The sequence below is a fragment of the Panthera uncia genome, assembly GCF_023721935.1.
Source record: "Panthera uncia isolate 11264 chromosome A1 unlocalized genomic scaffold, Puncia_PCG_1.0 HiC_scaffold_16, whole genome shotgun sequence".
In the NCBI taxonomy this organism is placed as follows: Eukaryota; Metazoa; Chordata; class Mammalia; order Carnivora; family Felidae; genus Panthera; species Panthera uncia.
The window spans coordinates 39,318,640-39,329,598 of record NW_026057576.1 but is presented as its reverse complement, the minus strand read 5'-3'; the positions used below and the strand labels follow the sequence as shown (position 1 = coordinate 39,329,598).

The 10,959-nt window shown below is 34.7% G+C and overlaps 1 non-coding gene across 1 annotated transcript; it reads left to right on the top strand.

The window, feature by feature from the left end:
- Positions 1 to 10,501: 10,501 nt before the first annotated feature.
- On the top strand, positions 10,502 to 10,605 carry LOC125934249 (U6 spliceosomal RNA). The gene has a single exon (XR_007461286.1). It is a non-coding gene; the product is annotated as a U6 spliceosomal RNA (small nuclear RNA).
- The last annotated feature ends 354 nt before the right edge of the window (positions 10,606 to 10,959 follow it).

The following is a 10,959-nucleotide window of genomic DNA, read 5'->3' as shown; positions in this document are numbered from 1 at the left end:
GGATGCAAAAATTCTTAATAAGATACTAGCAAATCGAATTCAACAGCATATAAAAAGAATTATTCACCATGATCAAGTGGGATTCATTCCTGGGATGCAGGGCTGGTTCAACATTCGCAAATCGATCAACGTGATACATCACATTAACAAAAAAAAAGAGAAGAACCATATGATCCTGTCAATCGATGCAGAAAAGGCCTTTGACAAAATCCAGCACCCTTTCTTAATAAAAACCCTTGAGAAAGTCGGGATAGAAGGAACATACTTAAAGATCATAAAGGCCATTTATGAAAAGCCCACAGCTAACATCATCCTCAACGGGGAAAAACTGAGAGCTTTTTCCCTGAGATCAGGAACACGACAGGGATGCCCACTGTCACCGCTGTTGTTTAATATAGTGCTGGAAGTTCTAGCATCAGCAATCAGACAACAAAAGGAAATCAAAGGCATCAAAATTGGCAAAGATGAAGTCAAGCTTTCGCTTTTTGCAGATGACATGATATTATACATGGAAAATCCGATAGACACCACCAAAAGTCTGCTAGAACTGATACATGAATTCAGCAAAGTTGCAGGATACAAAATCAATGTGCAGAAATCAGTTGCATTCTTATACACTAACAATGAAGCAACAGAAAGACAAATGAAGAAACTGATCCCATTCACAATTGCACCAAGAAGCATAAAATACCTAGGAATAAATCTAACCAAAGATGTAAAAGATCTGTATGCTGAAAACTATAGAAAGCTTATGCAGGTAATTGAAGAAGATATAAAGAAATGGAAAGACATTCCATGCTCATGGATTGGAAGAATAAATATTGTCAAAATGTCAATACTACCCAAAGCTATCTACACATTCAATGCAATCCCAATCAAAATTGCACCAGCATTCTTCTCGAAGCTACAACAAGCAATCCTAAAATTCATATGGAACCACAAAAGGCCCCGAATAGCCAAAGTAATTTTGAAGAAGAAGACCAAAGCAGGAGGCATCACAATCCCAGACTTTAGCCTCTACTACAAAGCTGTCATCATCAAGACAGCATGGTATTGGCACAAAAACAGACACATAGACCAATGGAATAGAATAGAAACCCCAGAACTAGACCCACAAACGTATGGCCAACTCATCTTTGACAAAGCAGGAAAGAACATCCAATGGAAAAAAGACAGTCCTTTTAACAAATGGTGCTGGGAGAACTGGACAGCAACATGCAGAAGGTTGAAACTAGACCACTTTCTCACACCATTCACAAAAATAAACTCAAAATGGATAAAGGACCTGAATGTGAGACAGGAAACCATCAAAACCCTAGAGCAGAAAGCAGGAAAAGACCTCTCTGACCTCAGCCGTAGCAATCTCTTACTCGGCACATCCCCAAAGGCAAGGGAATTAAAAGCAAAAGTGAATTACTGGGACCTTATGAAGATAAAAAGCTTCTGCACAGCAAAGGAAACAACCAACAAAACTAAAAGGCAACCAACGGAATGGGAAAAGATATTTGCAAATGACACATCGGACAAAGGGCTAGTATCCAAAATCTATAAAGAGCTCATCAAACTCCACACCCGAAAAACAAATAACCCAGTGAAGAAATGGGCAGAAAACATGAATAGACACTTCTCTAAAGAAGACATCCGGATGGCCAACAGGCACATGAAAAGATGCTCAACGTCGCTCCTTATCAGGGAAATACAAATCAAAACCACACTCAGATATCACCTCACGCCAGTCAGAGTGGCCAAAATGAACAAATCAGGAGAGTATAGATGCTGGAGAGGATGTGGAGAAACGGGAACCCTCTTGCACTGTTGGTGGGAATGCAAACTGGTGCAGCCGCTCTGGAAAGCAGTGTGGAGGTTCCTCAGAAAATTAAAAATAGACCTACCCTATGACCCAGCAATAGCACTGCTAGGAATTTATCCAAGGGATACAGGAGTACTGATGCATAGGGGCACCTGTACCCCAATGTTTATAGCGGCACTCTCAACAATAGCCAAATTATGGAAAGAGCCTAAATGTCCATCAACTGATGAATGGATAAAGAAATTGTGGTTTATATACACAATGGAATACTACGTGGCAATGAGAAAAAATGAAATATGGCCTTTTGTAGCAACATGGATGGAACTGGAGAGTGTGATGCTAAGTGAAATAAGCCATACAGAGAAAGACAGATACCATATGGTTTCACTCTTATGTGGATCCTGAGAAACATAACAGAAACCCATGGGGGAGGGGAAGGAAAGAAGAAAAAAAAAAAAAAAAAAGAGGTTAGAGGGGGAGAGAGCCAAAGTATAAGAGACTGTTAAAAACTGAGAACAAACTGAGGGTTGATGGGGGGTGGGAGGGAGGGCAGGGTGGGTGATGGGTATTGAGGAGGGCACCTTTTGGGATGAGCACTGGGTGTTGTATGGAAACCAATTTGACAGTAAATTTCATATATTAAAAAAATAAAAAAATATATATAAAAAAAAATAAAAAAAAATAAAACAAACAATATGAATTGTCAGTATAATTTGATGGCTTATAAAAAAGTAGATGTAATCTTGGGCTTACATTATATAAAAATAGAATACAGATCTAGGGAGGAGATAGCCTCATTATACAGTTTGATGGTTAGAATTTATCAAGAGATGAAATAGAGAAACCCACATGTGTCTCAATTATAATTCTGCATACAAAGAGTTCACTAACAACGTTAACTTGAGATGGTAAGGAGATAAATATACTTTTGCTTGTGACATTCACATACTCACTCTAAATCAGATATTGGTAAATATCAACAGGTCTCAAACTCACGAACTGTGAAATCATGACCCAAGCCGAAGTTAGACACTTAACCAACTGAGACACCCAGATGCCCACCATTTGTTCATTCTTACTGTTAGTCAATGGGTGGATGATCATATGCTTGAGGTAGAGGACATAAGAATCCACAAGGCACAGTTCCTGCTCCCAAGTTTTTATCAATCTATTTTTGTTGAAATAATTTTACTATCTTTCTCAGTAAGTTAACCAGATGACTTTTACTGTTTATTTTTAAGAGTATGCCTTCCCCCAACACACACACACACATACACACGCACACACATGCACAGAGCAATAACTTTATAATTATTAACTTTTTTTGACACCTAGCATACATATATTTCACCTGGATAGCATAAAGTTAGATTAAATTTAGGTGTAGGGGCGCCTGGGTGGCTCAGTCAGTTAAGCATCCGACTTCAGCTCAGGTCATGATCTCACAGTTCGTGGGTTTGAGCCCCACATCGGGCTCTGTGCTGACAGCTCAGAGCCTGGAGCCTGCTTCAAATTCTGCGTCTCATTGTCTCTCAGCCCCTCCCCTGCTCTGACTCTGTCTCTGTCTCTCAAAAATAAATAAATGTTAAAAAAAAAAAGTTAAAAAAAATTTAGGTGTAGAGTTTGTTTGATTTGTAAGCATTTTTATTTTCCTTGTTTTTAGCTTGTTCCTTTTAAGAGTGTGCCAAATTTCATATATATAGATTTTGTCCATGTTCAAACTCTACTCGCATGGCTTAGACATACTAAATTCCTTTATCACTTTACAAATTCTGGTGTGTGTTTGTTTTTCTATTTGTAGTTTATCTGGGGAGATACAGATAACATTTATGATCTTTACTTGCTCATATGAGAATTGCTGCTGTTAAAATACCCTGAAAACACCATTTCAAATTAAGCCAAAAATGATTTGCCCCATGCTGTTGTCATCTTGTGTGAGACTTAAACAAGAAACAACTGTGAAATAAAAGCCACTAGTAATGCCCAGAAAACTGAAGTGAAACATAAAGAAACTCAACCATGACTCGATAGTACATTTTCTTTCCCCATGCTTCCACTAAATGAAAAGAAGATGATAATGTGTGACATCAAGTTGCAAGAGATCACAAAACAACAGATTTTAAATCTAAATATAGTAAGAATTTATAAAATGGATCATTTCTCTAGTAGTTTGGTCTTCATATAATTGAACAGTGAGGCACTAATGGTGTATTACATGGTGATCCATTGAATGCGATAGTCTTTAAAATTAGATGAAACACCTTCTGAAAAATTGAATTTTTTACAACATGAGTGTCAACATTAGAAAAAATGATTTCATATTTAGCTTTTTTAAATTAAAATTATAACATATTTATTGCTGGACCAAGGACACTAGTTTTTAGAGCAATATTTTTTTTCCAAGTCTTTGACTGCTATAGGGACCATTTTCTCGGCAAGTTTTGCTCTATTTCCCAGGTTTTAAAACTACAGACTCTGGGGTCATGCTAATGCAGTACCTGATGGAATAGAAAGAAACTGAACATACTACAAATCAACTACACTTCAACTCAGTGTTCTCTTAAATTACACGAAGCTCGAGAAAATCATTAATGTACGTAAAACCATGAGATCCATTTCCAACATTATTCTATTTAAAAGAATCAAACACAATTTGTATATAAGGTGGTATTATCAATGAAGGTATCATTTGGAAGGGTAATTATTAACCATTAAAAGTGAAAAGATCTATTTACTCTCACATCTAATCTCTGTGTGGGCATTTTGGAAAGAGCAATTGTATTTGAAGCCATGTCTCAATTCAGAATTCATGTATTAATAACCATGTGCTATAAAAGCAATTCAGAATAGTTCTATAAAAATCAATTTATAGTTAAATTTATAGTTAATATAACTATGTGAAATTTTCTTATGGGGTTCCTAAGAAATCATACTCAAGTTGCACTTTGTTTAATGGAGAGTGAGGCACACATATATCTCTGTTTGTACTACTAGCTTATTATTATGTGAACCATGAATTTTTAAATTAGTGACTCCAGTATCTAACATTTTAGTATGTAATGGACTAAAAATAAATGTGTATTTTAGGGATTTTTTGTTTTTAAACATTTCTTAGCATGTGATTGATTTCAAAATTACTTTAGTCTTTTTTCAAACAATTAACATAATGTGACATAAGAACTGTATTTTCAAAACTCAACAGGACTTATTACACTATTCTATAAGTTGTGTTTTGTATACATACATATTATTGAATTTGAACCTCATAATAATTTTATTAAGTTAGTACTACATGTTTAGAGAGGGGACACACCAAGGAAATCTTGTCTGAGATCCAAATGTTGGTAAGTGACAAAGTCAGGATTCTAAAGTAGGCTTGTCTGGCTCCATATGCTTTGTTCTTTGGACTATGAGGGAGTACTTATTATGTAAAGATGACTCTGGAATATTTTATAACATTTAGTCAATTAAATCTAAATCAGTAGGGTAATATGCAAAACACAAATAAGAGGTATTTAGTCTAACTGAAGTAAAGGGGGGAAAATTTTGGTACAGTCTATATATTTACAAACACAATAATATCTCATAATATTTAGTCTTAAAACTTTCTTCTTATTTACGTGTTTGGTTTTCTTTCTATTCTGATACTACACATATGGATTACCAGAGCTTTCTTTCCAAATAGTGTTTACAAATTAGTTGAAATCATTAAATTAATAATTTTAATATATCTATGTGTTAATGTCTGTGCTAACCCATATATTTTTTCCTAAGACAAGTAAAAATGTTATTGCATTTTCAAGGTTAGAATCATTCAGAGAAAAAAAGTTTTTCATCTGTATTTTTATGATGATATCAGTTGATCTACATCTGATATCTATAACAGATATGCACTTTAGGGGACAGATTCAATAAAGAAAGGGTTAGGACATGAGAAATAAATGGAAGACACTGATACTCAGTCATGGAGTTCTTTCCAATTTAACCTGGACAAGACCTCAGAATCCTCCTCAACAAGAACTCCAGGCAGCCACTACCAATTGATCAGAGTTGACATATGAGTTGAAAACCTATTTACCATCCTTTCCCTCAATTCCATTCTAAACAGTTGCCAAACTTGTCTTTCTAATATTCCATTCCCCTACTAAAATCTATCCTTGACTTGACATTGCCTTTAAGATAAAGTACAAACTCCTGAATATATCAGAATGCTAACACAGTTTCTGCCTATCTCTTCAGCCTCCGTGCCAATCCTAAGCCCCTAAATACACCTCAACACAGATTCATGTATATACCTTCTCTCTCACTCTCTCTGCCACGCACAATACACTCCCAACTAGACACACACACATACACACATATATCACCACATACTTTGACATACATTTACAGACAAATGCACATAAGCAGACACACATCTACACTCAGCTCAAATAATAATAATTTGCAAAACTCTTCCAAATATTTCAAACACTGCATATATTCTTGTCTCTATTTCACTCCCCATAATCCTCCACACTTTTTGAACTGTGTAATCCCTACTTAGCCATTTTGACAAATATCTTCCTTGATTACTTGGGCTGAGTTCTGTTCCCAAGATGACTTTTTTATATTACTATTTAGAAAACCATTAGCACTCAATATGTACTGCTATCATTATATTGACTAGATTGCATTTATTAATATTAGCTTGTCTCTCTATGTAGATTGAATATACTTGAGAGTAAATATGGGATAGCTGATTACTTGTTTTTTGATGCATATAATGTGTATACTACATAGTAAGCATTCGACAAGTTTTTTGTGGTTTTAATTGAACATATATTGTTTCAGTATTTTATAATTAATATACTAAGACATATTTATCACATTAAATGTGTTAGTTACTGTTATAAGTGTTCTGTATGCACTAATTCACTTAACCCTCACAACAACCTTTGACTTAAAGAGTACATTCCAACTGTAGAGATGAGAAACTTGATGTCTTTATTCAATTTTCCCCAAAGGAGACTGGCAAGAGGATTATTAAGCAAATGATTTATCTAGAAAGTGCTCCCAGGAGAAACCAGAAGGAAATGGAGGAAGCAGGTTGGAAAGATAAAGAAACCAAGTAAGGTGTAATTTCTAGCTAAGCATGGCCTTATCCCAGAGGGAAGTTCTAGAATATAAATTAGGCCTTATATATTATCTTGAAGACAAATGAGCTGAATTTTCACTCTACTACACCAGTTAGTCCTTGGCTAACAATACCCCAGGCAGTTATAAGCTTCCAGGCACGTCCTATCTGTCTACCTGTAGTCAAAACAGCTTTAGTTGCAAATGGGAGTCCTCTGAATAGAGTCCGTACTGTAGCAGTTTGAAGCAAATAACACATAGGTAAAGCAAACTGGAATGAACAAAACAGTTAAAAGGATCTAGATCCAAGCAGAACTGGGTGGGTTCCTACAAGTTTCATAGGAAGGTTAAAGAACTTGCTCAGGTACTCCCAGTTGACAGTACAGCTGGAATTGAAACACTGGGCTTCCTGTTCTCAATTCTGCGTTCTCAACTACTGCACAATGCTGCTATTTCTCCTTTATATCAATTTATAACTTTAGTCTTTCAGCCTGGTTCCTACCCAATTGCCTAAACTATCAGCTAAAATATGCTATACTCTAAAGTCTGACCAAATCTTTCTTGGAGGTTTATCTTTTGCAAGAAGGTATATTGTGTATTTTGGTAAAACTAGGGGGTTTGGGGATCAGATAGTTATGAGTTATAATTCTTGATCCACTCTGTATTTTTCAGAGTTCTCCAGAGAAACAGAATCAACAGCACGTGTATATCTACAGAGATTTATCTTAAGGAACTGACTCATATGGTTACGAAGACTACAGGTTCCAAAATATGCAGACTGGAAATCCAGGGAAAAGCTGATGTTGTAGTCCTGGTCTGAGTGTCATCTGCAAGTAGAATTTCAACTTGCTCATAGATCAGTCTTTATTATAGTCAGACCCTCAACTGATTGGATGAGGCCCACCCAAACTGTGGAGGACAATATGCTTTACAGACAGCCCATGGATTTAAATGTCAATATCACCCCAAACCATCCTCACAGAAACACCCAGATATGTAGAGAATAATATTTCACCAAATATCTGGGCATTTTGACACATAACATTAACCATCACACACACTTTTATAACTACCTTTGAGAAACTTCTTAATCTCTCAAACTGAGTTTCCTCTTATTTTTTTGTCTTGTCTTATTTATCTTCTTATTGTTATTAGTAATCACAACATTGTTAGTACAAGCCAAAAATTAAATGGCATAGAATGAGAGAGGACAAAGCACCTAGCAATGTAGCCCATAATATATATTCCTTAAATGGGGGTATTCACAGAAACCAGGTCTAATTACTTCATTTTTCTCCCTCAAAGTGTGTGAGTTTGAAGATTCAAAACTTGAAAAGCTACATATTAATAATTAGCTTGTTTGAATGATTACAAGGGATCAGAGAATGTGATTGTTCCTGTTATAGTGCCCATTTCTTTGCCTTTGTGGAAAAAAAGAGAAAAAAACACATAAAGTTAAGTATCTTAAAAATAATGGTATCCTGAATAAAAGACTTCAATTTTAAGAAAAATAAGAATGTTCCCTGCTGAAAATGACTCATTTATAATAATCTAAATTTCAGGAATACATTAACTGTCTCAGAACCCTTAAGAAATGTTTAATGCAATATTGCTTTCCATGTACTAAATTGTTTTTACTTTGTTTTTCTTTTTTGGTGCCTATGTGTTGGAAAAGAAACTGCACATCTTATACTATTCAATGCCTACTACTTCACACAGAATGGACAATACAAAAATGCTTGCTACTAGTATATTGAAAGCAATATTGCATTAAACCTTTAAGTTTTATTTATACTTTGTTATTTTTTTAATTTATTTTTCAAACAGAGAGAGAGAGAGCAGGAGAGGGACAGAGAGAGAGAGATAGAGGAGGCTTTGTGCTGACAACAGAGAGCCCGATGTGGGTCTCGAACTCACGAACTGCAAGATTATGATCTGAGCCAAAGTTGGATGTTTGAGTGACTGAGCCACCCAGGACTCCCAGGTTTTATATTCTCATTATGAAGTGAGACTTACCAACAATAAACAAAAAATAAACACACAACAAAATCAAGCCAATGAAACAGAATTAGAAGGGAGATTCAATAGATAATAATATTGTGTGTGAGAGGCTATAAATTAAGGTGATAGAAGGTAAGGAGGATAGACTTCATGTAGAGACAACCTAAATTATGATCTGAAGGAATGGAAGGAGTTGGTTACCAAATAACCAGCAGATGAATTTTTAGACATAAGGGAAATCAAGTGCAAAGTACCTGGAAAAGGAAAGCATATAGCATGATGTAGAGTCAGAGAACCAACGATGCTAGAACGTGGTGAGCTGGGGAGAGAATGAAGTGACATTAGAGAAGCAAAGCAGGCCAGACAAAAATTGGCCCTATTTCCATTTTATTCTAAGTTAATGAGAGCAAGGTTGTCACAGATCAAGAGCTTTAGAAAGCATAATGAAAGTTTTGAGAAGGAAGATGGGGCATGAGATCATGCAATTCAGAACACTGAAATGAAATAGGAGTCCATTTGACAAAAAGAAAATAAAAACAGGTGTTCAAGATTTTTGGTAGAGGCAAACTTATAGAGGAATGTTGGGCTTAATGGAATCAGTACCAATATTTGTTTTAAAATTAAGGGAATTTAGTTCTAGAATCATGGTATCAAATACATACATCACATGGTATCATGGCCACAGATTTTCTCTCTCACTACTATAGGTTGGTGGAGACATAATGTAGTTTTTCCTAGAATGTTGAAACAAACACACGTTCCCCTTCTCTGATTCACAGCACAATTCCAAATCCTCCTATAAGTATAAGGGTGATGAAGAAGACCTCTTTCATAAAAAAGAAGCCTTTAGTTATTTTGGTAACTCTTCCAGCCACATAGCAAATTTGTGCTAAAATTAAGATCTGCATTCATAATTCTTTGACTTTGTCAATCTCTCTAATCCATTTACCTCACATGGAGTCACCATTTATGAAGACATCCTGTCTTCACTTTTCCATAACTCAAATTTTACAATCCATCATCAATGGTGTTAAATCCTTTGTACCTAACTTATACCCCTAAAACACTTAATCACAATTGTTTGTTTAATTGTTTAATTTCCTTGACTCTATGCTTCTTGACCTCAAGGACCATTCTTTATTTAGTACTAAGAAGGTACTATCTGTATTATACTTATCTTTCTGTTAATGTTATAACTAAAGTCTGACAATTTATTGATATAACCAACTTGCTCAGTAAAAAATATCTAATCAATAAGAAGCAGTGTATGACAATAAGGAACAATGATTTAAAAGCATGTTCTGGGGCAAAAAAAAAAAAGAAGAAGAAGATAATAAGATATAAATATATCTATCTCCTAATTTCCAGGCATACAAAAAATAGGCAAAGTGGAAAGACAAACTATAAACCATTAAGTAGAAAAAATACATGCATTGCTAATATTCTCATTTAGTACGGTAGCTATAAAAACCTAAGTAGCAAATAATTCAATTTCAAATTAGTGATGGTATATATTTATTATATTCTTTATCAAATTGCTAAGGGGATAAGGATTCTATTGGAACAAAAGTTAGCATGCTTACTGCAGCAGCACATATACTAAACTTGGAATGATATAGAGATTTGCAAGGCCCCTGCATAAGGATGACACACAAATTCATGAAGTGTTCCATATTTTTAAAAATAACTTATGAAATGTCAATTTAACTTTTATATTAATTTAATCAGATTTGGGTGACATATTTTATTTTGTTTTTTATTTCGTAGCCAAGGCTACAATGATTTTAAAAAATCATTAGTATAACTGATCCATTTTTTATGTGTAACTTCAGTGAAATACACACTATTCTAAATTTCAAGACAGAACAATGAAATTCAGTCTCTCAGATGACCAATGAATTCAGACTGAGAGTTTGATTATCTTATTATTTTGGTCTCATAAAGTATATATATATATATATATATATATATATATATATATATATATTTATATATTGTATATATATTACATATATATGCGTAAATAATATATA